Source organism: Diceros bicornis, chromosome X (assembly GCF_020826845.1).
Source record: "Diceros bicornis minor isolate mBicDic1 chromosome X, mDicBic1.mat.cur, whole genome shotgun sequence".
Lineage (NCBI taxonomy): Eukaryota > Metazoa > Chordata > Mammalia > Perissodactyla > Rhinocerotidae > Diceros > Diceros bicornis.
The window spans coordinates 104,905,362-104,911,548 of NC_080781.1; the positions used below are offsets into that span (position 1 = coordinate 104,905,362).

General features: G+C 37.0%; 1 pseudogene; it reads left to right on the top strand.

Moving 5' to 3' along the window:
* The first annotated feature begins 4,800 nt into the window (after nucleotides 1-4,800).
* On the top strand, nucleotides 4,801-4,925 carry LOC131401501 (U4 spliceosomal RNA; annotated as a pseudogene).
* Nucleotides 4,926-6,187: the final 1,262 nt, after the last annotated feature.

The following is a 6,187-nucleotide window of genomic DNA, read 5'->3' on the forward strand; positions in this document are numbered from 1 at the left end:
CACTAGGAGAAGCATCAGGATGTCAGAGCTTGAATTAGATACCCTTAAAAAGAGAAAAACAGTAAAGAAAATTACTTTTTTTTGCCTCAAAGTCTTACAGCTATTAGAAGTGTGTCTATGAAGTAGATCTGTTATTTTTTCTTTTTAATTTAACATTTGTAAATGAGTATGCACCTGACTTCATTTAAGTTCCATTTGATTATTTGAAAAATTTAGGAAATCACTAGCTCAGAGACTTTAATGTCCACTGAATATACAGTGCTCATTTCTGCTTCTCTGCTTATCCAGATCTTACCTGTCCCTCAAAATTCAGTTGACCCTAGCCCATATGGATTTCTTTATCACCAGTGTACTACTCTGTTAGACATGGATCACTAACTCTATGTGGGTGTATTTTAACACTCCAAAAACATTTCTTCCTTGAAAGTGGAAATCTTATAATTTTTTTGATCTGGCCCAGCTGCCTATCTTTGTACACGTGTACATACATGCATACACACACACACAACTCAAATGCTTACTTATTTCACATGCCAGAGTCACATATTTAGGGAATAAGAATTTATGGGAGTCCATGAACTTATGATGCATTCATTACAGCTATGATAATATGAAATTCTTTAAGTCTAACATTCACATTAACTAGATGTATCCGTAATAGTGAAACATCAAACTTACATTAGAAATTTCATCTGTTTTCCTTATAAATTTCTCTAAGCTATAACTGTTATAGTTAAAATACCATCAAATAGATTCTCAGTATAAATATTTAAAAAGTTGGTTTGTCTTTTATTAACTTGAGCGCTGAAATGGACTTTTGTGTTGCATATTTTAGATTTTAAACAAACAGATATAGACAAATAAAATGATGAAATGTGGTTTTAGTTTTCTTTTAATCATTTTCAGAATTAATATTTGCCTTCTCAAGTAATTTATACATTTTTCTTTCTTATCTTGACATTATGATCTTGTATGGCTTGTGTTTTGCTTGGTTGCTATAGAAATACAGAGTATACTCAAACGCTTGTGTTTATTTTTGCATTTGGTTTGATAGAAAAGGGCAGAAAGCAGATCTTCTGGATATGTTAGGACAAGATGCTAGGTTTGTACATTACTTTAACACAGTCACCCCCAGACATTGATTCCATAAATGAAAAGTGTTAATGGTGGCTTCTGCTTATAATAGGACTCTGGTTGTTCTAAGCAGAGAAAAATGGGTAGGTTGTTGCTTAACTACTCGGACTGTGAAAATCAGGAGATATTTCTTTTCACTGAAGAGCAATAATTCATTGCAGAAACTGGTTTGGACAGTAAAGGACAGATGAATTGTATCAAAGTGGCCAATTTGGTAGTAGTTGTTTGAATTGATTCTGGTACTCAATTAGTAGTGAGTTCTTTTCAAAATGGCCAGTTGTTGGGTAGAATTTACCTAGCTATAGATAAGCTCAGTCTCAAGATTCATTTGGCCCTTGGTATCCACGAGGCTTCTCCAGGGCTGCTTTAGCTCAATACAGGTAAAGGGAGTTCACTATTTCTTGAGGGTCTCTGGGATTCCGTAGGTTAGGGGTTAGGGTAGGAATTAGCTTTATCTTTTGTAAAGAGAGATGATTTGACAAAGCTGACAAACTCTGTCACAAAGATAATTAGAAGTAATTGGAAAAGACACTAACCTTAGCTAACTTCTTGGGTGTTTTATGATAGGAGAAGTAAGTTAGTAGTATTAGAATGCTGGAAGAAGTCTTTTGAAACCTTCTCTTGATGTAAAGTAGACAATTAAATTAGCTTTGTTTCAGATTCTTTATTTTGGTACCCCACTGAGTTTCTTTTCATATAGTATTATAAAAAGGTATAGAACAATCTAGTGATTTTCTAGAATTAAACACTTGAAGGGATTACATTACAGAGCTATTCCTATTCCTAGTTTTGATTTTCATCCTACTTTTTATTTTTTGTGAGGAAGATTAGCCCTGAGCTAACATCCGATGCCAAACCTCCTCTTGTTGCTGAGGAAGATTGGCCCTGGGGTAACATCCATGCCCATCTTCCTCTATTTTATATGGGATGCCACCACAGCACGGCTTGACAAGCGGTGCATCTGTGCGTGCCTGGGATCCAAACCTGCGAATCCCGGGCCGCTGAACCAGAGTACTCGCACTTAACTGCTATGCCACCTGGCCAGCCCTCATCCTACTTTTTTTTCAGTCTATAATTAGATGAGTGGTAACTTGGCTGAATTTTAAAAGTTAATAATATTGGAAACTGTGGCTTTGAGTATACATATTTTCTCCTACAGGATCTGAATGGTCCTAAAATTAACTAACTTCTTTGACCTTATTGATTTCTGGAGCCAAAACTTTAACTTGCAAGTTCTTGAAGTGGCGAGAAGCAGTGATTTTTAGTGTAGAGGTTCCAGCCTTCCTAAAATGGCTGCCTGAGAAAAGAGAACCATCTGAAATGATTGCGTGGAACTGTGCTGAACAATAAGCAATTGCCTATGGCTGCCAAAAATGACTAAGACAGGCCAGCAAATGTAGCATCTCTACAAAAAATATTTACCAGGGGAATTAAAGAAATGCTATGTTTTATGAAGATAATAGTGAGGTGGGGCTCCCACAGAATTAAGAGGACATGGACCACCTCTTAATTCTTGCAACTGACTTGGTTGGCTTTGGACCTGACAAGCCTGAACCAATTCTGTGAAGATAGTGTTGCACTGGTGCCATCATAAAATAAGAAGGTAACATAAAGGCCAGGGAGGATGGAACTTGCCTCAGGAAGAAGTGCCCAATATATCTCAGTGAGTGTGCTAAACATCTGGATGGGTATTCATAGTTTAAACAAATATGAAAATTATTAGTTAGAGCAGCTCTTCTCTCTGAATCTTGGGAAAATCCCGTAGTTGAACTGGAATGTAATGACAACATTGTTTCATTTTTGTTTTGGGGAGAGGAGGAGGCCAACTATTCTTATTCCCGATTCAGAGTAATGAAAGTAAGAGAAAAGCAAAGTTTTATTCTAAAAGTTCAAATGAAACTTAGACAAAATAAAAGAGTACATTTTTTTCAGTGGCTTAAAAAATATCACTAAGGATCCTTTGGCAAAGCTCTCTAAGCAAACTAAAACAATTAAGAGAGCTTGCTAACCATATACAAAGTATATGTCTTGTTTTGTAGCCAAAATAAACTTTTGAAAGGTCTGGTTTACAGGCTGAGGGCCTCAGGTGGCAGTCCCGCAAAGATCCATAGGCAGAGAGATTTTGTTCCTTGAACTAGGGATTGGCAATCTTTTTCCCTAAAAGTCCAGGTAGTAAATATTTTAGACTTTGTGGGACGTATGGTCTCTATCCCAACTACTCAACTCTCCCATTGTAGCATGGAAGCAGCCATAGACAATACATAAACAAATGGATGCAGCTGTGTGCCAATAAAACTTTATTTACAAAAATGGGCTGCAGTGAAATTTGGCTGAGTCTGTAGCTAGGTTACTTCTGCCTTAAACCAAAGGCCTGGGGGTAATTTGCTGTAAATAGACAAGGATACATTCAGCATGTAACCTAGTTATACATTCTTGTATGAGCAAACAAGCATTTCCTTAGCTCTCTCTTCCTCTTTCGCTCCCTGTCCTTGCTTCATAGCCAAAAGACAATTCTAGAAAGCTGCATGTAGAATACTGAACTATTGTAGCAACTGAAGCTCTTAAAAGAGATGCCACTTTTGACTTTTTCCTGGGGGCACCAAATTACATGAAGGATAAAGGACACACTAGTTGTCTTTGCTGGAAAAACAAACTTTATAATTGACTCAGAGTGACATTCCAGTCAACATCAGTTGAGCTTCAGGGGCCCTCACGAGCTTCTACAAAAACTCTGGATTTAGAGAAGCTTCTGAATGCCTTTATTTCAACCTTACCTATCCTCATTTACTTTCTCTAGACCCAGGTGACCTTGAAATGTGATGCAGTGAGAAGAGAATGAGCTCAGATCTCAAGTTTAAAACACAGTAGTTATGTGACTTGGTTACATATAATTCAACCTGTCTATATCCCAGTTTCCTCATCTGTAAAATGGGAAAACAATCATACCCATTTCACAGGATTATCATGAAGATTAACGAATATGAAATAAGTGAAGCACATAGAGCTTGGTGCATGTATACATATACATATATATACATATGCATATATATGTATATATATATTAACTCAGAGATCTGTTTTATTCAATTCTTACTTATCTTTGTAACCATGGCAATGACACTAAGAACTAAAGTACTGGAATATTCACAAAGTTACTGGGTAATGTTATCTATTCCTGCTGAAGCAGTTGGTCAAGAGGACCCAGTTGTCAGCACGTTTAAAGTAAACATGAAGATTCATGATGTGCACCTGGTGCCGGTTTGGGGTCCACAGCCTGCTGGCCACATGGCAGGTATGTGCCTACATGGACAGTTCCCTTTAACAACTGTGAACTCTAAGACTCAATTGGGCTTCCCTGGGCAAGGACATCTCTCACACATCCCTGCATTTTTCAGCTGGACATTATAATTGCATGTTGTTTACACATAATCAGAATGTGTGTTTCTTCAAATGTCAGAATAAGGTTAAGTAGAGAAGTTTATCACAGTGCAAAAAATTTCATCAAGTGGAATGAAGAAAGTCAGATTTTTAAAAAGTTAGAAGCTACACAGTTAATTCAGGTCATCAAAGGTTGTACAAAAGTGATGGAAGTAATAAATTTCTGTATTAAGATGTCCACTCACAATGTTTTCTGATTCAAGTGGTTTTTACGTCAACTTTTAATATATCTTTGTGCAATGGCAATATCACAGCTCATGAAGTTTATCTGAGGCACAATTATTGCTGATTGAAACTTTTAGAGTAATGATTTTTACCGACGTAATGTTAATTATTTCCATAATATAATTATGCATTTTGATATGGAAATTTTAATGAATATTTGAAGGAGAGATGTGACTTGGAAGTTCATTAGCTATCTAGTTTTCAAGGCCTGTTCAGAGGAGGCAGAGACTGAACATATAGTTTATAGAAGACTGGCCTGCAAGATAGGATATGTGACCTCTATCACCCAGGGTCTTTTTTTCCCAGGCTTCCTCCACTAAATCTTTCTAGGCTTCCATTTTCTCATCTGACAAATGGAGAAAATAACATCTGTCCTACATTCCTTATGGAGTTGGATTTTCAGAGACAGTTACAATTTCAAATATTCTAACTCCTTGACAGGACATTTGTCTTAATTTCTGGCTCACAAAGCTCAGTACTTCAAGTGTATGTTGCATAACTAAGGTCGTAGGGAACTAAAAGCTACAATTTAGCCTGGCTTTTATGCTTCTCATTTTATGTGCAATTATTGTTCTCTTTGTCTTTATGGCTTTTAGGCTCAAGATAAAAGCTCCAAAGCACGAGAATTGAAAAGGCAGCCATTCACATCTCCTAGTAACCTTCACTTTGTAATTTCTTTTGCTGTTTTCCTGAGAAATATGACAGTTTTCAACTCTCATAGAGAATGAAAGGATGGTTGGTCTTATCACAGACTTATAGATAAATTTTAGAATTGGAAAGACCAATCCTTTGCTTTCAAGTGAGTGAGAAGAAGTTCTGACAATTCATTCACAGCTGCCCTTTCTGTGTCCTTTGTGGAGGAAGAAGAGTCAGTAGAAGAAAATGGAGTAGGGGATTATTGGCAGAGATTGCCCAAGGATAGGTAAAGTGGCCAGCTGGTCAGTGTTAGGGTTTGCACAGGTAAACTAGAGAAAAACAGAAAAGTTGTGTCTCCCGTGGATACACAGAATCTGGAAGCAAGAACCAAACAAAGGAACTGGGGTTCACATGAAGAATTAAGGGGAGCAAGTTAAAGACCTGTTTGGAGAGGCAGTGATGCAATGACTACCTACTAATTTATGAGAAAAATTCCTTTTGAAATATTGTGCAGCAGACTTTAATCTCTAGGAATGTGCTTCTGAAAAATAGCCTGACATCAAGATAATGCTTATCCCAACAAAATTTCATAGTTTTGTTTCAGTGGCTATAAAACTTCGTAGGCTTTGATACCTGCAAGATAACAATGGCTAGGTTAGAATGAGCTGAAGCAGGACAATCAAACGTAGGAGATGAGTGGACTCAAGTTGGGGCTGAAAGAAATCTGTTAAGGTCCTTGTGGACTATCTTAGAA